We start from the raw sequence: 24,351 nt of genomic DNA on the forward strand, positions 1-24,351 counted from the left end.
GCTATTGTATTTTTGATGTTTAATTACAATATTTTAGTTTAGAATAATAATATATTAATTATTATTTAGTTATGCTAAGAGTATTTATGAAGTATAATAGAATACGGGAATTAACGCGAACACGCATTTTACCTTAAAATGCCTAACGTTTCGGCGCAGGTTGCACTCGCCGTGGTCCCAGGCAGACTGCCTGGACCACGGCGAGTGCAACCTGCGCCGAAACGTTAGGCATTTTAAGGTAAAATGCGTGTTCGCGTTAATTCCCGTATTCTATTATACATTAAACATGCAACGCGAGAGTTTAAAAGTTATGAGTATTTATGAAGCTTTATCAGGAAGGTCGCAATAATTAAGATAGACAAAGCTCTGTATTTTCCTAGCAAGCCCTTCTTTGATTTTAATGTGTTATCTATACTAATCTATACTAATATTATAAAGCTGAAGGGTTTGTTTGTTGGTTTGTTTGTTTGTTTGAACGCGCTAATCTCAGGAACTACTGGTCTGATTTGAAAAATTCTTTCAATGTTAGATAGCCCATTTATCGAGGAAGGCTATAGGCTATATATCATCACGCTACGACCAATACCTACGAGCAGAGTATGAGTAAAAAGTGTTACAAAAACGGCGAAAATTGTGACCCATTCTCTCTTATGTGACGCAAGCAAAGTTGCGCGGGTCAGCTAGTGACCATATAAAATCCGTCAAAATCATACTCGATCTTTCGCCAGTATCAATGTCCAGATTGTCTGACGATGATAGCAATATTAATGTAGTTATAGAGATTTTTTTAAGTATACCCTTAGTATAAAATCAATATAAAGATTTCTCAAAATTCTCCAGGGAGTCTAAAGTCTAAAGAAGTCTGTATCTCTTCAGAGCAAAATTTATTTACTATTATATTATTATTTTGCTAACCTGATTAAGCTATTTTCAGCACATAACATGAAATAAGTACTGACCCAAAAATAGATTGTATTGATAAACAGCACGAATTTATCCAATTTCCTCATATTTGCGGGATATTAATTTAAGCATTTGCCCCAAATATGTAGTCCGAGAAACACAACCAAACAGCTTCCAAAATACCATCAAACGTAACTCAACGCTTAAAAATCGAACCTAATACTCGAAATATAGACGTTAACCTTAACAATGCAAGTAACCAAACCCGTACTACAAACTAGTTCAATAAAATATAAACTCAATAGGTAATACCATATATCTTTTTATTATTAAGACGTATCAATTTATGGAGTGTGGGAGTACACACCTACATACAGACGGACAAAATAAAATTGCCTTATCTTCGTAATAAAGACGTGAATGTCGGTTTGTTTGTGCGCTCTCAACTCGGAAATTGATGGACCGAATTGGAGTGATAGTGTTTGTTGTTTGATTCGATTTATGTTAGTTTTGTGGAGTAGTAAGATAAAAGGCGGTTTTGAGATGACCACCAAAGTTAAGTTGCATGTTTAAGATAAACCATTAGTAAAGATCGGGTTTTAGTAAGAAAAATATCTAAATACCAAATTGAAGTACTAAAATTAATCCAATTAGGGATGCCAATATTTTTTTTTGTCCGTCTAGATGATTGTACAAAAATATCATACACGTATTGATTCGCTGGCCAAGTGTGGGTTGGAGACTTTGCATACTATCAAGAACTGTTCTAAAGAACTTTCAGACATACAACGTTGCATCACGATGTTTTTTTTTCTTCACCTTTGGAACATTGTGATTGCTTTTTCTTATAGACACAAACCTTCAAAAACGAACCCCTAACCACTTGCGTGGAAGGCGCAATTTAAACCACTTCACTATTACTGCTTGCTTCGAAAATATCACTGTAATATTCTCTTCACAAAAACCACACACTGAAATAAAATGAAGCAAGCTAACATCGACTCCCAAGGCTATATAAAATTAATTGATAAATTGATGAAACTACAGACTGGCATCGACTTCAATTTAATTTAATCAAACTAACTTGGTTATTGAACGAGTAATTCAATCAGGACTGACGTATACTTGTTTATATAGTTTTTGTTATATAGTTTACTTGTAATATGTTTTAGCCTTGATTTTATAATTAAAACTAGACTCGGGCCCGCGACTTCGTCCGCGTGAAAATACTTTCCTGGGGAAAATATTTATTTTTATACAAAACAGGTCGATGGAAAATGTGACTTTTTTGCCCATGACTGTAAAACAATGCGCTTTGTTTGGCATTTTAGTAATCTTTTACTTGTATTATTTCTGATCTATTGCTTACTAAATGGTATAATGTACTTTTACCAGCGAGAAGTAATCTTACTTCATACTACTATTTTCGATGGATGTTTGTAAATCAATTACGCCAAAACTACTTTATGGTTCTTGATGAAATTTGGTACACTGATAGCTTATAACCTGGATAGTCATATGGGGTACACTTTTTACCCCAGAATTTTCTTCACACGGACAAAATCGCGAGCAGAAGCTATAATATCACTATATCGATCAACGACAATCTTCATTTTTTATGAAAACAAAAGAGAATTTATTTGCATCCTAGCCTCATTTTACAACTGAAAAGTACTAACAACCGAAAAAAAATACATCTCTCATCAAATCCGGTATCTCATGACCTAAAAAGACAAACTTTGTACTAAAAGCTCGTCGAATATTCCGCGATAATGAATAAATGTTGATGCGCGATATTTTCGTGTACATTTCGTCCTCATTAAGAGTTGCCAAGTCAAAAGTCACAGTAGAATGTAATTATTAAAAGCGTATGCTTTATTAATTAGTGGAGAGCAGTTTTTGAGCGTAAAAATATGTTGTGTGAAATGTGTATGAAATCTTACATGTAGAGGTATGTGACTTTGATTAAACAATATGAGCTATTATTATTATGTAATATTCTGCGTAGAACAGACGGTAATATTTTTTCATACACATATACATAACATCACGCCTTTTATACCCGACGGGGAAGACAGGGATGTATAAAATAGTGTTTAGTAGCTAAATAAGATACGTTTCGCTATTAACAATGTTAACCCATGTAATATTTGGCGAGCTTATATCCAGCTATAACTATACTATAAATACCCGACTAGCTACAAGACTTCAGACTATTATTGATAAACTTTCTAATAAACAAAAAAAAATGCGCTTTGCTTGAGTCTAAAATTGCGACCAGCAAGTCATATACACCCACAAGGCATTTTATTTCTAATTGCAAAAAAATAAATGAAATAATTTGAAATAAAAATATTTCTAACAGGAATTAAACTTAAAATACACCACCATATAAGCAGCTAAATCTCATTTAATAAAATGGCTACAATTTCGTATTACTTCTAATATCTTAACCCACGCAAGAACACGACAAAATATAACAAATGCGTATACGAAAATTAATAAAACTTTCAAGGATATACAAAGCTTAATTTAATTTTCTTAGTGAACAATTTTGTCATAATACAAGATCTTTTGTTCCAAACAAACAAAAAATAAAACAATTTTGTTAAATCAAGAAACATGAAAGTTTTTCATCCCGTTAGAAATACCACTTCCATGTTCCCGTATACGCATGTTTCTAGTAAAATATGACCTTGAATCATGGATATAACATTAGCTGGATACCGCAAACCTTGACCGTTAATATTCAAGGCGTTTGCAATTTCAGTAGCACGATTTTTTAACACTAGTCCAGTCATTTAAGCTTAAATTAGGTAAGAATCTCGGAATTCGAGATACACAGCTGTAAATCTGAAAATACTTGTATATTGACATCCTAATAGTTGTCTCAAAACCTACATATGGTAGGGTGTACGCAACTATAAAATTTCAAGGTCAAAGATCACAAAAACCGGTTTTTTGCGCTTTTTGTGTAAATATCTCATTTCCTATGGAACGTTTGCTATTAGTATTCATTATTAATATTGTACAGTATAAAATTATCTACAAATTTTGTTTGAAAACATTTTTTTCACGGTGAACCGTTTTCGAAATAGAGGGCGGAGAGCGCGCGGTCACAGGATCATTTCAGGTCAACCGGTGCCTCCGGTTGAAAATGCGCCATATATAGTTGATGAACTATCGATAAATCAATGATTATAAATATTATTCTGCCCTCTATTTCGAAAACGGTTCACCGTGAAAAAAATGTTTTCAAACAAAATTTGTAGATAATTTTATACTGTACAATATTAATAATGAATACAAATAGCAAACGTTCCATAGGAAATGAGATATTTACAAAAAAAGCGCAAACAACCGGTTTTTGTGACCTTTAACCTTAAAATTTTATAGTTGCGTACACCCTACCATATGTAGGTTTTGAGACAACTTTTAGGGTGTCAATATACAAGTATTTACAGATTTACAGCTGGGTATCTCGAATTCCGAGGTGAACTTACTATAATGACTGGACTACACTATCAACTATTGACAACCAGTTAGATATCTGTTTTTGTATGAAAACGAGACCAAAGCCCCTAACGGGAGCCGTAGGAACTATTTACGATTCATTTTAAATGTCAAACTCTCGATGCTTAACATTACTTAAACTGTAAAAAATGGATGATAGAGATTCACGTGGAAGAGCTGATGTTGAAGCTATGCAAAGTCCCCAACTGGACTAACACAGTGGGGTGGACTAAACTAACCCCTCCTTTTATCCGACAGGAGACCCTTGACCAGCAGTGATACATTATTGAGCTAAATTTATTTAAACTTGCGGTATCCAGTCTCTGCTAGATCTGTGCTCTGAACTTTAACATAAAATAATACATTTTGTTTCCTCAAAACAAGGGAATCGTAGGACATTTTATAACAGTGTTTTGTTCAGAAATTTCTTTGAAAACAACAACTGGGGCATATAGTTAATGATCGTCGTGTGACGATGTATATAACGCTTGAAAATGTGTGAAATGGGGTGGTGTGATAATGATTATGTGTGTGAAACGAGAGTCTTAGACTGCGTGGAAGATTTTCGGGTTATTTTTAAAAGGTGATTATTTTTGGTTATAGTATTTGAGGTGTCTTTAGGGCAGAAGGGTAAGGCTACCAACGCTAAACGAAGGATTTTTGTAATCTGATCCATTAAAGTCCCGCTGAAATAACTTAAGAACTGTTTAAACTTTTAACTAACCGAAGAAATATGTATGTTATCTATGAAAATCATATATATATATTTTTTGGCTTTGTGTCTCCGAAGCCAGCAATGGTGTCTATTAAAGGTGGAACTGTCAGAAATTATTTTTCTGAATGCTTTTATTATACTACTAAGTGTAATAAAAGCAACTCAAACTGCAGCGATGGGTGATCGAATCGCTTTACGGAAGCTGGATGAAGCGATCGATTGCTAAGCCCAGTACACTATCTTAAGACTGCGTTTTGACAGGCACCGAACAGTATGTAGGGATAGTGGAGCAGTGCTGGCTAAATCACCGATCAGCGATGCTTCAAATGCGGAGGATCCCAGCGCCAGTTGCGCTCACCGGTCGGTAAATGATGTGGGTTAAGCAACCTTGGGTGCGGTCATTCCATAGATGGGTGACCTCACAGTGGTATTTGAACTGGGCGTCTACGTGCTTCCGAAGAAGATGCTAAAATTAACCCACTGGCCTAGGAGTTAAAGCTACCACTTGGCTATATAGTAGCTAAATAAATAACATAAAGTTTATTTACTACATACACACAAACAGTTTGTGTTCCAAGTCTAGCTAAAACAATGTACTACATAGAACTACAAAAACAAGGAATGTTGCATAATTCATGTTGATATAATATTAAAACGTCTTCTACATCTGCTAGTTTATATTCATTTGCAGTATGCCTTGCATTTACTTAGTGGTGGAAACATACGGGAAAGAATTTTAGGCGGGCACGCGATTAATTTTGTAGAGAATAGCTTTTATTTGTGATTTGAGCATTAACGTAACGATAACGATTGTTTCGTAGCAAATACATAGTTAGTTTACTCTTATTTACATATGTAACTTTATGTCTGTTAAACCCGAATTTTAGTCTCATGTAATAAGGGTCCAATTTACTGAGCACGTTACCAAACGAATTACTAATAGGCAGGAAAGATTCTAATATAGATTAGAAAAGACCGCTAGCAGTTGGTCCAACCCGAGAATGAAACTTGAAAGCTCGAGATCGACAGTCAGTCATTTTTTCATTTTTATAAGTGTATTTAATAATAGTACGTTCCATTATATTAATCATCACCAAAATATTATAACCAATTCAAATGTTCAATGCAAATCGCCAGCTAAAATGCTTTGAATTTGATACTAAAATATATTATTGTAAAATATGTATGTATATTAAATTATATTCACCTATTCAAATGATTATCATATGAATATTTCACAGTGCACCTATCATTTTAAATATTGATTTAATTACTTTGCATAATTAGTAAGTCTATTGTTTGATTCTATTAATATTCATGAATAGATCTAGTTTTAAAAGCATAATAACATTATAATTACTAAATATTTAAACTACAGCGAGCAGTTTAATGAAAGACTGATTAAAACTGGGATCCTATAACTAAGTCTCCGCAGACCACCCGCAAGCCTATTCGTTAGTATGTCTGTCTGTACACAAAGACAATTTAAGAACCAAACAGGATATAGGACAGGTATTGTCCATAAGACCTTGTGGTTAACAGTTGTATACACTATCGCCCAAAATATTGGAGCAATCAAACTAAGTTAAGAGAAAAGAAAAAAAAACAGTCAAATTTTCTTTTAATTGTCGCAAAAGAAGTTGAAAACCCGATACTAGTGTTGAAAAACTTAAAACGATTTAAAAAAGCACCAAAACCGTTTCGCATCTTGCTAAAATATCAGTAAACATTTCAAAGTGTTCGGAACACGATACTCAATCGTATCCGGTGTATAAAACTTCACTCTTTTATGAACTTTAGAAAGTAAAAATTTAAAAGAATCCGTGCAGGAACAATATGATATCGCTACACGAATGTTCTCGAACAAATGATAGGGTTTCGTGCGCATTTTGCAGATTTAATGCACGGATTTTGAACGCTTTGTTGTTTATTTCGAAAATAACGAGACTAAGAACATTTAAGAAGCAAAGAGATTTTTATGGAACTGGGTTACGTCTGTTTTGTGGCTGGTAAATCAATCTCATTGAAAAGAAACCAGAAGGAATTTTGCCAGAATCATTCATTCGTGTTTCGAAAGGCTCGTTTAATTGTGGTTCCAGGTTGTCATTTTCAAAGATCTTTGACAGTCGTTAACAGTAGTCAGAAGCTTGTAGTCTGACCACCGGTCTTACTGAAGGTTGATACACTTCGGTCAGATCGGTGTTATGAAACAGGTAATTGGGTTAAGGAGGTCCGTTAGTCTGTCGTTCCATGTAAAATACTGGTATCCAGTTGCATCCGGTGAGACTGGAAGCCGACTCCAACATAGTTTGAGGAAAGACTAGGATGACGATGATTCCTAAATTAGCTGTCACGTTATCCAGCAGATAGATTATCTGACACTTATTCATGAGCTGTGAAACTGTTTCTAATCCTTGAACGACAATTCAAAGCAGTCACGTACCAAATTACAATCCGTACAATTCAGTATTCACTAAGTCACTTGCATTCGCGATTGTCTTGAACCGTTTTGTGCTCAAGATATATAGCGCCACGCGGCTCCGCTTACACACGTATTACGTACTAGTGCCATCTGTTGACAGTTTAATGTATGAACTTCATATTAATGGATGGTATGGCACTTGAAGTAAGGCTTCGTTTCCTTCTACGCTGAAACGGCCATAGTCGTTTTTCGAGCACACTGGTGGTCGAATGTTACATAGAAAAAGCTGTACTGTGTTTCATTGAACATCGTGTAAAGATATATTATTTACGACCGTCGTACGCGACCGAAGTCGGCGTAGGAAATAAGTCTAAGAAGTACGTTTCAAACTGCATAATTAATTATCAGTTTTGTACAACGGTTATAGATAATTACGGTCATTGTTAGGATCTGAACTATGTTAAATTTTGATCTATACTTTTAATAATTGTTTTTTTTATGTGTTCCACTGCTGGGCAAATAATCATATCATAATCTCACTCAAATTATAAATTGTGAGCATGTATATTTGTTATTCTATAAGTATATAAATTTACTGTACACAGAAAGTTTATATACTTGATTCACATTTTTTTTTCTGTGTACGGATAAAAAGTGATACACTTTATACCCCAAGAAATATTTTCACGCGGTTCAAGTCGCGTATCGCTAAAACAACAATACCTCCTCCAATCCTTACAAAACATCGATTTAATGTCATCAACTTGATATCTATCCAGTATCATTACCGATTCATACTAGACAAGAAAATTACTAGTTTCCAAGAATAAAGCCTATTTATACAAACCTATATTTTCAGAATTATTGTAGGAAAATTGATGATATACTGAGACCTGTCATTGAGGGCTTTCAGGACTGCTTTTCATGCGAAATCGTGAAGGTTTTATAAGTTATGAGTTCGATTGTCGAGTTAGACTTGTGTTTTGTAGAAAAACAATTGTTTAGACGATTCCTAGACTTCTTTACTAATGTTATAAATGTCTGCGTCTGACTTTCTGTTACGCTTTCGTACTACATCGCTGAGCTAATTTTTAATAAATATTTCGTGGAGAGTGTTGAAATGCCTTAAAAAAATATTATGTTCTAAAATGTATCTTCAAGAGGTTTAAAGGATATGAAAGTAGGTACGTGGCCAAGGAAGTCTGAAAGCCTAAATTTGATAATAATATGTCAAAATTTGGTTACTCACGCCAAAACTACTTAACGGATTTTGATAAAACTTGCATTTTGTAGCTTATGTACATACCAGCACAACACATAGGCTATATAACTATAGTCTACACAGACGGAGTCAGGGGAAAGACCTAGTTTTAGACCACAAATATTACTTAGTAAAATATCCACCAATGAATGAAGAAAACCAAGTTTAATAACAGTTCCATCAGAATAGTCAATATATCCACAATGAGTGTTACGTCATGCATGGTGACGTCACGTGCGTTATGCTAAGTAAGCTCTATGCACACGCTTCAGCTGCGTTTGTGACGTCATCTGACACGTATGCATTTAGAAGAGGGTGCTTTAATACAAATAAGTTTGTTTTAGAACTAGGAAGCATCTTTTAGAATGTATTTCTCTTGTTCATGCCTAAACCACTGCTCCAATTTGGCTTGATTTGTTCGCAAGTTCGATTCCCACACGGAACATTTATTTGTGGTTGTACTTAGGCTCGTTGTGTGTTGTAAAAGTTTACAAAAGCATTTCTAAGTGCGGGCATTTCTTTTGTAATATATTTTTTTTTCATCTAATTATCCTCTTCCATCCTATAGTTGCTTCGAAGAAATTGCCTTGTGCGATAAGGCTGTCGATTATTATTAAAAATGTAATATTAAGGAATTGTTTGAATAAAGAGAACAAAAATAGAAATAAGACAATTTTGTAAAAATACGAGAACATCCTTAAGCAAAATAGCCTTGTTACACCCAATGCTACTAATATAACACGTTCCAAAAATATTTTCAAATATCAAACTCTTACCCTAGTCAAAGTCTACAATGTTCCTGACAGATTCCAAGATACATGCGAATTTGAACCTTATATATATGAGACAAAACTCATATTGTATCGATCATAACAGTCATAAACCGTTAAGTTAATAGGCCGACGTTTTCCGACAGTTTTCCTTATAGTCAAGGAGACAGACAGCTTCGTGCGCTCTTTATATTCGAAATCTGTAAAGGTGATTGCAGATTTGAAAGATGTTTCAAACGTTTACAGAAAAATAAATAAATATAAAGCCGTAATAAGTAAATATAAACTGATAGACGAGTGGTTTAATCATGCAACTCTCAAGCAAATGGTCGAGGGTTCGTACTTTTCAAAGTTATGTGTGTATTTGAAATAATAATTACTTGTTCCAACGGTGAAGGAAATTTACAGGTGTTTAGAACAGTTCTTGAAGATACCTTCATAACTGTTCATGGTCCCCATTCAGTGGTAACCAGTCTTGGGCAGCGTGGTGAACTAAAGGCCTTATCTGTCAATTATTCCCGGAGGAGATCTTTTAATAAACGGTATCGTCTAGGCTTTGCTTCCTTTACGTGAGACTCTCATTTTAAATAGCAAAACGTCGGTATATTCACCTCTGCTTACACTTTTCGGTACAACAAGCTTGATTCATATGACACTCAACTACGTCCAATGTGAAGGGTCTCTAAGCGCTGAAGTCTCGGTTGTTTGTCTTTCGTATAAATATTTTATTGCAGCCAAAAGTCATTTGTTACGTGCCATGTAAAATATGTTGTGTATTCTTTATGCAGCGATGTGCTTTTCTCATTAAGGAAATTGTACATTATTGTCGTATTTTTTAAGTTATCTTGGCTCTTATATTCCCACTGCATGATTTAAATATTTTTCTTGCTGTCTGGAATGTCATTTTTTGGATATATTTTTGTGTTATTATTCAAAATTTGGGTATTTTAAAAGTTATTCAAACAGTTAAACCACCTTTCATTGTCACAAAAATAATTCACATCACAAATTTGGTATGGATTCAAATAAATAAGTCTGTATAATTTTAATAACACAATCTTGTAGATTAACATTTTAAAAATTTGGAAAATTCAAAGAATTTTGGTGGAAACAGATAGTTTACCCAGATTAACACATAGGATACTATTAATCCCAGAAAATGCGGATTAAAGCAAGGGCAAAAGCTACTTCCACATATATAAAAAATAAATTTAACCCATTAATGTCCCACTGCTGGGCAAGGGTCTCCTCCCGTAATTAGGGAGGGGCTAGGCCTTGAGTCCACCACGCTGGCCAAGTGCGGGTTGGGGACTTTGCATGCCCTCAATCAATGTTTAAACAAATTTTAGGCATGCAAGGTTTCCTCAAATCCTCACGATGTTTTCCTTCACCGTTGGAGCATGTGATAATTATTTCTAATACACACATAACTTCGAAAAGTCATTGGTGTGTTACCTCGGGTTCGAACCTGCGACCACTTGCGTGGGAGGTGTCAACTTATACCACTCGGCTACTTCTTCCACATACTTATTACGAAAAACGCAAAACCCATAAAATCCGCATCAACCTAGATTTTAACTCATAACCGTTTCGTTGTAATGTCGTATTGTACCGTCTCCTAGACTATTATGTTATGTCATTCGCAGTGCTACCAACATTTGTATGTAAATGTGTGTCTATAGAAGATACCCTTGCGTAAACTTCCAATAGTGTTGGGACATTATCGATATCGATATTTTTATTTTCCATATAAAATTGTATTTGCGTATTTGTTAATGTTTCTTACTGTTATTGTGTGTATGTATTGTTTTCTTGCCCAATAACGCTATTGCCCAATAAAACTACGCAGTTTTGGTATTATTTGCGTGAAAAAAATACACATATATTTGATTCCATGGTCAATTACACTTGCGAGACTCGTTGGTTATAAAAATTATTATAGTGTGGTGTACTAAGGAAACAAATAAATGCTGTCATTTACGTGGTATTATTATATCTATTTAAACAATGTAGGTACAAAGATACGAGATCTTGAAACAAAAAATATATACATATAAAATAACTATTGGGGTTGTTTTCTTAAAATAATAATTATTCAAGCACAGATTTCTTGTCATTACCAACTGTAATAAGTATTTCTACAAATAGGTAGTTAAATATTCAAGGCTTACTAGAATATTAGACGAAACTTATAACAAATCTTTAAGTAAGTATAAATTATGTATGTAGTACAAATAAAAATTGGTTACAATTTCTCTTTTATTATTAAACTTTCTATTAGACTAAAGTGATCATAAGATGAATTCTCGTTATTCAAATAATAAATTTAACCCAATAATGTCCCACTGCTGGGCAAGGGTCTCCTCCCGTAATGAGGGAGGGGTTAGGCCTTGACTCCATCACGCTGGCCAAGTGATCAAATACTCAATTTTAAAACAGTATCGATATAATAACACCTTACTCACATCACTAAAACGTGACAAACGAATTACGCACCAAAAAGGCAGTGTTGGACCTCGCAAAACGTTGTCCATAAAAAAGGTAGTCATAAAACAAAGATTCCTAAATTTTGCCCATGGCGTGAGGTCACATTAATGACAGTTTATGGACCCCCTCACTCGAGGTACTGTTATTTATGGTACCCTAAACTAAAATATATAGTTAATTGTGTAATATATACGGAAAATAGAGGTCCCGGGGAACGGAAGTTGGTTTGTTGTGAAAGTACAATTTTCGGTTGGAAATAATATAAATGTTTTATTTTGCAATGTGTTACTTTAATGGTTTTATACCTTCATAACTTGCACATCGTAATATAATTTTGTCATGCAGTTTTGCTAAAATTCGTAAACGGTTACATTCTTTACTTTAGTTTTTAATATGGATGGAGTTAATGTCTCAGCTTTTTAGGTCAAGATTTTATTAAATTAATATTAGGTAAAGATTTTTAATTAGATTTTTATTAGTGTCTCTACCTTTCAGGCACATAAGAGCCAACAAACTTGATCTGAAAATCATAACATAACAAATAAATATGAATATAAAAAACTGATATACACATAAACCACCTTTGCGTTGCGTTGCGCAGCAGTAAATAACTCAACACATATTTTAATTTATTTTATTTAAAATCAACCTGTATACTAATAACTCGGTTTGTATTCACCCTATATATAATTGGATATTGGATTGAACGAGTGAACGAAAAAATAATGTATCGTTAGTCTTCAGGGATTGACAAATAAATTGCTTTTGACTTTGTTATAAAGCGAATTATATAGAGTCCAAACCTAAATAATACATACATTTTATTATATAAAATCACGCGTTCTTTCCATAGGGGCCGGCAGAGACCAGAGAAGGCCACTTGCCAACTTCCTTTGCTTCATTCACATGCATACATCTTGTTATACTTAAATAATATTCGATACAAATAGGTATTGTGTACTTATGTATATAATATTACGCCGTATACCTGAAGGTTTAGACAGATGTGCATGAAACACACCCACGTATCGCCATAAACAACGTAAGTCCCATATAATAAAGGGCGGGCCTATTTTATTATATTTTTATTTCAACAACTGAGCGTCTCCGTGTGTCGTAGGGCACGTTAAAAGTGGGTCCCGGTCATATCAAAGGCACTTCGAGCTACTTGAGCATCTTTGACACTAGGTTGAACTCTAACCATACGATAGATAAGAAATTTCAACAATTCAACACAGTTAAAACAAACCTCAGTAATCTCTACATCGCAGAAAACTCTATGTTAAACAATTTGTTCTGCTGCAGTTTCGCTCTACATGTGTAGAGCTCTTGACACGCGCCGGTAGCGTCGTTACTAGAGCTTGTGTGACTGAACAACGCGTAGAAAATCTTTCTAGACTCTACTTTTGTTGTAAGGCATAAATCTTGCACCTATATCTATACTATAATAATATAAAGCTGAAAATATGCTGAATTGTGATTTAAAATCTTTTTTTGGGTTGGAAGTATATAGACGGTTTATATAATCTGTGGTACGGTCGGTAGTGTATGCGACTGCCGCGCTAGAAGTTTCAGGATCGAATCCTGGGTGAAGAGGCCTTTTTTGAGATTTTCTGTGAAGAATTTTTCAGACATTGCCCGGAGTTTGGACCATGAGGTCGTACAGTATAAGTCCTGCACCGTTGGTTAATTTCAATGTAACTGACCGCCGTAGCCGGCTATCGTTTAAGACATTATTCAGACTCGGTAGTGCAAATGACTGTCGATCATGAGGTCTCGAATTCAATTCCCAGGTCTGGCAAGGTACTGAACTTTTCACATATTTTTGAATATTTCTCAACAGAAGCTCATATCATTTCAACAGAAGCGAATATTTCCCAAGCACGTTCAACGAACGTAGTCGCCACGCTGAAATTCAGCTAGGATATTCTTCAAATAATAAACGTATCTTTAAAACAACTGTACTTGAAGAAACTTAGCAATTACATGCAAAACTGGAACGCCCGTTTTATTGACGCCAGCTCAAAAGTCAGTAAAAAGCGTATAAACTTTCATGAAACAATAAACTTAAAAAGCTCTTCTTAGTTTTACGATAGTTGTACGATAAAACAGTTTCCCGGTAGGACTGCGTGTGCGGCCGCAATATTGGCCCGTGTGTTTACAAAGATATAAAGTATTTGCGGTTTTAAATGCATTTTATTGAATTCCTGTTTACTTGGGTTTTTGGAATAGATTTCCAAAGTCATTTAGCATTCGAGACGTAAATATTTTATTAATCAAATTTACTCCCAACTTTAACGATTTCTGAAAAAATATTTATTTCAAGAATTCTAGAGTCCAAGACGAAAATTCACTTCATCTAAGATCGAGTTAAAATAAATACAACCCTACAAAGTAAAAGAAATAGAAAGGAAAGAACCTCGGATATTTTTAAACAAAATTTCAGTACAAGTTTCTAAACTTCCTAAGAATATTCTAACATATAAAACCACACTTTGTATCCGTTGGTACGTAGAACTAAAAAATTCTTTAAGTCTTACTTGTTTCATACTTATTCATGCTCGAGCCCTCCGTTATTTCGAACTGCTGAGCAAAGGTTTCCGCGTAGAATTACCCTTTTAGTGCACTCTCTCTCTCCACATACTTACATAATATATTAACTACTAACAAACGATTGTATAATAAAAATTATCAGAAAGACTTACTGTCTACAACTGTTACAGGCGACCCTTCCGTTCAAAATTGTTTACCTGTAAAAAAGAAAATTCACATTAGAACATTATTTTGAGGGATGCATGTATTTAAAGTTATAAAATGTTTATCTTCGTGTCAAAATATTTTATATGGTTTCTCAATTTTTGCACCGACTTTGTGTAAGTGTCCAGAAGATAAGTATTGACGTTTTAGTATGTACAATAATACATTATAAATATTACATACACCTTACCTTATTGCAATAATTTGTTTAGTAAACAAAAACTATCATCCAAGTCAGTCTTACAAAGAATCTAGCTTTATCGAAATACTTTTCTTATTTGTACTAACTTCTAAAACAAAATCGTACCTTATAAAAGTTCTACACATATTTACAGCACAATACAACTAACTCACAATCCCTCTGGCAATCTTGACGGATTTTTTCACCGAGCCCCAGCATACAGTCATTAAGCGTAACAAAAACTAAAGTAGGCCGAACTTTGCCGAAGTTTACCGGAGTTTGCCGAACCGTGGTCCAACTGCTGAAGTTCGAGAAAAAAACGATCGAAGCCGAGATATAGGATCTTATACAGTGCGGGACAAAAAAACTGGTTACTCTGACTGTATAAAGGGAATAGCGGAGATTGGGGAGGCAATAAGACGTCTTAGATAGTAGTGACTCTTCGATTGTCGCAAGGGAGTGATATTGAAAGGCATATTGCATTGCTATAGAATGGTAACGTAGTGTGTGGTGTCATAGATATTGATTTTGGTTACTGTGTGGATGAAAATATAATTTTATTTAAGGAGGTCAACTCTTCCTCTTTAAAACACCGATTTTATTAGTACGTGAGCCTCGTTATATATAATTTCGAGGTATTAATTGTTAAAAAAGATAAATAATCAAATGTATTTATTATGTTCTGTAAAATTATTTGAAAATAAATAATTTACAATGATGAATCCGTCGACATTGCAATTTAAACTTAAACTCTTACGCATAATATCGACAATGCTTAACTACATTTATAATGAAACAAAATTATAAAAGTAAATCACATAGAATTCGACGACAACCTGCAAAACGCTCACGAAGACCTCAAATCGATACACAACTCCCAAGAATAAACGTAGCGGAAAATACAAATATAATTTGATTGCTTGCGATTTTCTTGCACCGCAGTGTATACTGTGTACAGGTGAGCGCATAGAATAAGCAAGGCATGTCATAAAAGTAGACGAGCCGTCTTCTACGATATGTGTATACTTTTACTTGAGTGTACTTACATTAAGTAAACTTCGGCACACATGAGAAGGATGAAAAAATAAATAAATTGTATTTTTGCAGCTTACTTACTTTTGAAAGATACCAGAAATTTTTTTTTTGTAGACACCCTCAAATGGGGTCTTCTTTTCGTTAAATCTTAGTAATTCTTCATTACAAAATTCTTAAAAGTATATGGAAATAACTAAAACTACAATATACACGTACTTATTTATTTGCATATGTACGTCATATTTTTGCACAAAAATTTACCACCTCGCTAGTTTCTAAAATACACTATTATTAGGAAGTTTATTGACAAAAATATTTCGAGAAAATTTTGGCACGACCCCGGAATCAAAACACGACGAACAGAAATCAATATCACACACTTCTACGAACAAATTTGGCACTCATTAACGCTGTGCTATCGAGATAATTACTACCATAAATTTCAGTTTCAATGCACAAAACAGGCGTAATGCAATTCTCTAGAATAACCACTTCTATTCCCAATACCAACTTTTTGCTCACAGAAGCACTAAACATTAATTAATTCTGTTCTCCACTTTTTGTCCTGCAACTAGGACACAAAAGTACCAACATAGTTGCAAACTCAACGTTTCAGCAACCGTTGCTTTTCTTGCAACAGTACAAACACATTGTTTTCTAACACTGTAGTGCGATTTTCCACAGCCAGTACAACCGAGTATCGAAAGTTTGAGAGAGAGCTAGCCTAACAAAATATGAACCTGCGCCGAAATTACTCGCAGTTCCTAATAATAAATTAATTAATATCATTGCAAAACTTACATACGGATAATAAAAAGATATTCGTGTTAATTCCCATACCATACTAAATTATTTTGTGTGTACTCAAAATTTGTTCGTATGTAATCGGCTTGGTGTGCTGTTCAGTTTTACATACAAAATTAGTCAATAGCTCGTCCGTCTAGTCTGGCTGCTGATGGTGGATAATAGTGGGAAATTTAACACAACAACAACGAACATAAAGTATCACCATACCCAATACGATTATTTGTGGATAGCACAAATAATTTTATTGTCACGTGTGGGAATCGAACCCACACTTCCTGACGCAATAGTAACGGTATGGCGATCTAAATCACTGCGCCACGGAGGCAGTCTTGCCTATAAGTGTTCAAAATCCACGTGTTTTTGCAAATTAAATTAGACTCGTGTTTGACTTGCGTAGTTTGATCTGACATTAAACTTCGGGTCTCAATCAAACTTAGGCGTTAATAAGATTCTATTAATAGAATCACGTGTAGCCAACGTTAATTTCACTTCAAACGAAGAAGCCACGAGTAAAAATATGTACACAGTGACACATTTTCAACCTTACTATCTTTATATGTATATATAATTCTTCTGTAAGTGTGTATGTCACTGAACTTTTCTTAAACGACTCGACCGATTTTAATGAAATTTTTAGTGTGTGTTCAAGGGGATCTGAGAATGGTTTAGATTCACAATTTTGTCCGCTGGACAATGTTTTTTTAATTAATTTTTAATTTATTAGACAGGACAACGTCTGTCGGGTCCGCTAATTTTGTATAAAATAGTAAGTAATAATCAGGTAAATTGTAAAATTATTTTAAAGGAAAAAAAATGGAAATCAATAGAAATTATTATCATTAAGTAACTTTTCGCGTTGCATATTTATTGCTTTGTAAAATGTGCGTTCGCGTTAATTCCTGCGCCCTATTATTTATTTTTACTGTTTTCAGTTACAAAAACACTGCTGAAAATGTGAATCATTCTAATCATTGGCTAGTCTATCACCTGAAGTAGATGATTCAGGTCGCGACAGTCAGAGGAATATTTATAACATACTAGCTGACCCGCGCAACTTCGCTTGCGGCACATAAGAGATAATGGTCATAATTTTCCTCGTTTTTGTAACACTTTTTATTGGTGCTCTGCTCCTATTGGTCGTAGCGTGATGATATATAGCTTATAGCTAAATGATATCCTCGATAAATGAGCTATCTAATACTGAAAGATTTTTTCAAATCGGACCAGTAGTTCCCGAGAACCATGAACCCATGTTCAAACAAACAAACAAACTCTTCAGCTTTATAATATTAGTATAGATAAATATCTTCGTTTCAGAATCATTATTATTATTTAGCTTTATTTTGACTATACCCACCATATTCGTTTTTCACCCCAGAAATGCGTTTAAACCCCTACTTGTATCTTACCTACTTACAACAAAACCTCGTATAGTTTTATTTTACGTTCTGATTTGAGGAAAAAGCATTTACAAGTGATAGGAAAACTATTTTATAGTTGTCGCTTGATTTTTATAGCGTTAGTTGAATTGCAACCTTTAGATTTTGATAAGATATTTCAAGATTGCTTTTGTAAAGCTGGGGGGTAGTTTCGAAGCACTTTCCCCTTTTAAGTGGTTGTTTTGTAGTTTCCGTGAAGCTGGGGTGAAATGGGGTTAGGGAGGAAAAAGGGGGTATTTTTACAGTGCATGTATCTTGTGGTCTTTATGTTTAATTGTTGATCGAATAAAAATGATTGTGTGAATATTTTAAATATCAGCAGATTGTGATAAAATATTTTTGTGTGTAATAGAACGGAGAAAGTTAAAACGGAAATAGCCGAACGATCTAAATTGATTCTTAGAAGACAAGTAAATAAAATTCTCAGCGAATTCAGAACCTCCTTTTCTAAAGTCGGCTCAAACAAATGACTATGAAAGGTGAAATACGAAAAAGTTCTTTGGCCAGAAGTGGAAAACCAACATAGGCTAAAAAAATTCCGCATCATGCTAATCTCCTTATGCGCTTTAAAACAATGAAGCAAACCTAGAATCATAAATAATTTAGTTATAAACTATTTATTCAAGATTCTAGCATATTTTTCAATATTTCTAATGAATTATAAAGAATTATAATAACAACTGACAGTTTTAATTATGTTTTAGATATTTTCAAAGTTTTAATAAACAGAGAATATTCTTAACCCTTTATTTTTGAAATTCTTAGATTTTCTTTAAAGGTCAATTAGAAATACCAAATTATATTTAACATGATTGGGAAAGCAAAAGCACTGTATCTTTTAGTTAATTATATTATCAATTTAGAAAAAACACCAACAACAACTTTTACATGAATGTAATATTTTTCATTGTCATATAATTATTATAATGTTTTTCTAAATTCGAAATAGAAAATATTCGTTTGGTAATTTTGCTCCATCTTTTTGAAGTCTGCGTACAGCGAGAGGTTAGAGGTAAAAACTTTACATTAAAGTTAAATGCATATTTTTTTTGTTCTAATTGCTTGCTGCGTTATTGACACTCATAACACAGCAGCAGAAATTACACCGTAGTGACGAACGTCCCGTCGCCAAACATCGCTGGTGTGTCACCACACTAAGATGCAATAAGGTTGCGCTTTGCATTGCAAATGCTGAGAACACTGCCACTTACTGCTAAAGAGTTGCAGTAAGCTTGTAACTGCAGAACAAATGAAACTGCTACTACACTCTGTCACCAGTAGGGTGTCTACTAAACCCAGATTTAGAGGACACTAGAAATTGATTATCATTTGTAGGACACTAGAAATACACAAAAACCATCCTTGGGAATAAATTTATTCTTCGGTAAAAACCGAATGATAATCGGTTTAACACATAATGAGTAAATCGCGAACCGACAGACAGACAGACACAGCAAGGCGACTTTAATGTTAATATGTAGTTACAGTGATAATACCAAAGCCATGGTCCCCAAAAACTTGTCAGTGAAACGTAAAACGCGGTAAATAAATTAAATGATTAGATAAGTAAGTTTCTTAATTAGGGTCAATTAAGAACTATTTTATACCTAAAGACCACCTACCAAATTTGCTCCCTTTTCAACTTTTCCCTTGAGAATAAGTACTACAAAATATAAGAAAAATAAAGGCATAACGTAAACCTCTTATCTACTTTGAAAATATTAAAGCCGTTTTTCTTGAAGCCGTAACGAGACGCAAGTTTACTGTGAAGACAAACTGAGGCGGGAAGCGAAAAGAACCGCCATGTTGTTTTATTGGTATTCAATCATTTAAAAATAATACCTAGAAGTTTCAAGCACTTAAAAACCCCGTAGCGTGGTTCACTACCACTTTTGATGAACAGGTAGCTACAAAAAAAAATTGTGTGGAATTTTGTCTATTGTCCCTAGTATGTGATGTGTACAATTGTATATTAAATTCTAGATACCATTAAATTCTTAGAATCACGCATAAAGCCCATAAGGATCAGTAGAGAACATAGAAGGGCACTATAATACCTACAAACTTTTTTTGCTAAATTGAGAGAGCGTCTTCGTACATCGGACGGCATGAAAAGTCGGTTTTTATCGACAGCTTTTTGAGCGGCTTAAACAAACTTTGACACAAGGTTGACCACTAACCCATTATAATAAGAAAATGAAAAATATCTTGTCACACTGGATTTTTATGAATAGAAAAAACCAAGTAATATCCCGAAATATGGCTACCCTATCCACAAGTAAGTTTGTCCCCGGAATCCACTGAGGACTTTCCTAAAAGCGTACCTACATTTCGAAGAAACCAAGCAGACTGAATTTATATGTATGCCTCGTCTCGCGGCTTCGCTTCAAGTGGTCGCCGAAAGCTTTTTTAAATTCCACGCTTTGGTTTGTTATGAGGTAAAATGTAGATTTATTTTGTAAAGCCATTTTGCTGGCAGCTGAATTTAATCGTGAACACTTTTGAAAGAAAATTTGTGTTTATTATATTATCATTTATTGTTCAAATATATAAGTCGCAGATCAACTCAATATGTACCTAAACAAAAGCAGGATAAAATTGGTAGTTGTTAATTTATTAACATTTATTATCATTCCTAGTTGTTTTCTTAGGCTTTAATATAGAGTATAGAATATAAAGTATCGAAAAGCTTTATTTGTGTAGCAACTTTGAAGATCACGAATCAAAACAAATAGAGATAAAACATGACATGTTTTCAGGCTGAAATAAGATGAAACAAAACCAGTTTAGCAGCTACTGAAAAAAACTAGCGACTTATTAAAAGTATCTAATGGCGATATTTGGTCTCTGCTTATTCCCATGGGAATATTACAAGGAGGGAGTTACAAGAACGTCAAAAAAGTTATTTTATTAATCTTACATTGTATGTATTTTCAATCTAACACCATAACACGAAACATAGCATTATTCTTGCATAATTTTCCACGAGAATGAATAAAATGTTGGTCAAAAAACCCCATGTTTATGGTAAAATGTTATATGAATTTTAATTTCCTGTTCTGCTTTATGTATGACCTTACATGAAAATACACGTGTCAGACCAATTTAAAGTTAATTGTTTTAACAATTTAGAACAATTATTTTGATTTATATGAGTGAGTGAGTAACTGTTATTATTTTATTATATAGTGTACTCCCTCTTTTTGAAGTTGGTTTAAAAAAGGAACAGTATCGTTTATTTGCTACTGCTTTCGGTAACCTAACTCGAGTAAATTACTCATTATATTATAATAATTTAGTAAAAAAATAATAACTGCCTCTGTGGCGCGGTCGGTAGTATATACGGCTGCCGTGCGAGAGGTCTCGGGTTCGAATCCTGGGTCGGGCCAAAAAGTCTTTTCTGAGATTTTCTGTTAAGAATTTCTTAGAGATTGCCCGGAGTTGGGAAGTTGGAAGACCTCCGTGCCTCGGAAAGCACGTAAAGCCGTCGGTCCTGCGCCTGACCTCTCACTGGTCGTGTCGGTTATCCGTCCCACCAGACTATGAGAGTGATGGAATAGAGAGTGTACTTGTGTATTGTGCACACACTTGGACACTATAAACAAAGTCCTGCACAGATGACCAGTTTCAATGAAGCTGACCGCCGTTGTCGTATATCGGCTAGGAGGACATTATTATAATAATTTAGTAATTAAACAATTGCTAATTCACACCACACGATTCAACGCTCTCCCTTAGAAGCTGTTGGTGCCGCGATTCAAAATGCTAATTTGGAGGCGAGCTATCTATCCAAAAATCACGGGATAGATGATCTAAGATAAGGCATTTGGCATGGATCCGCCTAACGATCATGATATCTTAAAAAATGACTGTAGTCGCGCATGGCATGTCTTTTACTAACGACAAACTAAAGTTGACTGCAGCATTTTAGTTGCGGAACGGTTGTATAGATGGTCGTGCAACCACAGTTAATTAGTTCATGGAGCAAGCACTTTAGGCGCTGTTAAAATTTAATACCTTAATTAAATTGATTACGAAATCTACTTATTTTATGGTAAAAATAAACGGTATTCAACAAAACAAACAACAGGCTAAGCAACAAAAATTGAAAAGTGAATACTGAGAAATAACTATTGGTCTTTAAAAATGTAAATGAAGCAAGTGAAATTTGTTAGGATCGCACCAAGTGTCATTCTCTGGTCTCTACCTACTCCTATGTGAAAGAAGGGTGAAGTTATCTAGGTATCATTAATCAGTTTTATTCCGATAAACAATAATCTCACTACCAAGAATTAAAAGCAATCATTTTTGAACGCAAATGAACCGCAAAATTCTCCTGAAAAACGTAACCAGAAACGCAAAATAATCCGCTTAAATATCTATTATAATAAAATAAACAAAGCGAAAGTAAATCGGGCCCTTTCACCCCAAAAGCCTTCGTATTTAACTTAGAACAAAAGCATATACGGTTTAAAATCTTTCAAATTACACATGGTTAGAAGGGTCTGGAATAGTTTCAGCTGAACAAGTGCTTTGTTTGGGGTCTTCTTTTGATCTCGCACGTGACTGGACCCTAGACACTACGCAAGGGAAATACAGTAGGATATTTACTATGTAGCTGTGAAGTCGTTTGGTATACGTATAAATAAAATGTAAAAAAGAAAATCTTGTGAATGGTTTAAATGATGACATGTTAATTCTTAATACACTTAAGTTAGTATTTTATGATATAGGTAGATGGTTAGTAGGGATTTTTTTATTAATTTATCTAAAGAAATTAACTGATGACTGTTACAGATAATAATATGTCTTGAGTTAAAATTACTAGTTGCTAGCTATAACACAATAGTTTCTCCTTGCGGCTTTTGGCCGTATGAAATGCTTTCCCAAGATAAAAAATATCGTATGTGCTAATACAGGTTTTATACTAACTTTGTACCAAATAAAATTAAAATTTGTTTAGTAGCTTTGACATGATTGAGTGACGAACATTCACAATTCTTAGCAATGAAACTTGCACATTATTAATATCAGAAAGATTTAAAAAGTTTTATAGCAATATAATCAGTGCCATTTTCCAAAACAAATTTTCACTACCATATCGGATATCAAACAAGCAAATTACAAATTCTATACACCACAAACATTATCAAAGCGGAATCAACAACATGACCCAAGCCTTAAAGGAACGAGTACTGTGCAAAGGAACTCAATTTCGCGCCAATTTAAACTTCTGCCTCCATCTTTATGACGTCAGAGGTCTAAGTTAATCCGATTTGAAGGCACCGCGTGAATATTCGTCAAACTTGTCCACTTTGATGTTTGAATTAAAGGTTTTCGGACCACCGCACCGTTGCCTAAAACCCCTGTTAATTTCGTTTAAATATCTACTTTTAATTTTAAGTTTATTCCCCTGGGTGTAGCCTTTTTGAGGTTATAATTGTGACCTTAATTCTGGGAATCTAATTTGTACCTGTAAAAATTCGAAACTAAATATTGGATACGTGGAGTTAAGTGAGTTTACAAATTAACTTTTGTAATTTGTGAAATTTTTAAGGTCAGCACAAACGGCTACAGTAACTACTAAGATAGACTAAATAAGTGATCGACGTGTACAAATGAGAACGTAGAGTTTAACTAAATAATATTGGAAATATGGAACCCAAATTCCGTCATACAGCAGTCCCAAATATCTAGAACTAAAACATATTTATAACTAAAACATAGGTAAAGAGCATAATATCGGCATCCGGTACCAGCAGAGCTATTATCGAAGGAGCAAAATACGAATTTTAAACCAAAAATATTTTCGGGAAGAATAACAGCTTTCAAATCCTCTAACGATTTCCTTTTATAGGTTATTAACCCCAAAACCCTTAAACGTTATTCAACAGTAAAATAAAAAGATCAACAAAATAAAAGATTCTTTTGACTTTGCAAAAGATAAGACGTTTTGATATCAAAGGAAATGATTATAACTTGGAATTATCTAGTATACAAGTTTCACCGAGTTTCCAAAGATATTACTTGAAAGATCCTTTCACAAAGTTGTATATACAGG

General features: G+C 34.1%; 1 protein-coding gene across 2 annotated transcripts in view; it reads right to left on the bottom strand.

Moving 5' to 3' along the window:
* Positions 1-24,351, bottom strand: part of LOC142984269 (synaptogenesis protein syg-2-like) — a 434,810-nt gene that overhangs the window by 192,681 nt on the left and 217,778 nt on the right. The window contains exon 3 of one of the 2 annotated variants that reach the window (XM_076131747.1): positions 14,777-14,821. The exons of the other annotated variant lie outside the window; for it this stretch is intronic. The gene's annotated coding sequence lies outside the window, so the exon portion shown is untranslated. The remainder of the gene's footprint in view (positions 1-14,776; positions 14,822-24,351) is intronic. 2 annotated transcript variants of the gene reach the window in all.

The sequence above is a fragment of the Anticarsia gemmatalis genome, chromosome 26, assembly GCF_050436995.1.
Source record: "Anticarsia gemmatalis isolate Benzon Research Colony breed Stoneville strain chromosome 26, ilAntGemm2 primary, whole genome shotgun sequence".
Taxonomy (NCBI): domain Eukaryota; kingdom Metazoa; phylum Arthropoda; class Insecta; order Lepidoptera; family Erebidae; genus Anticarsia; species Anticarsia gemmatalis.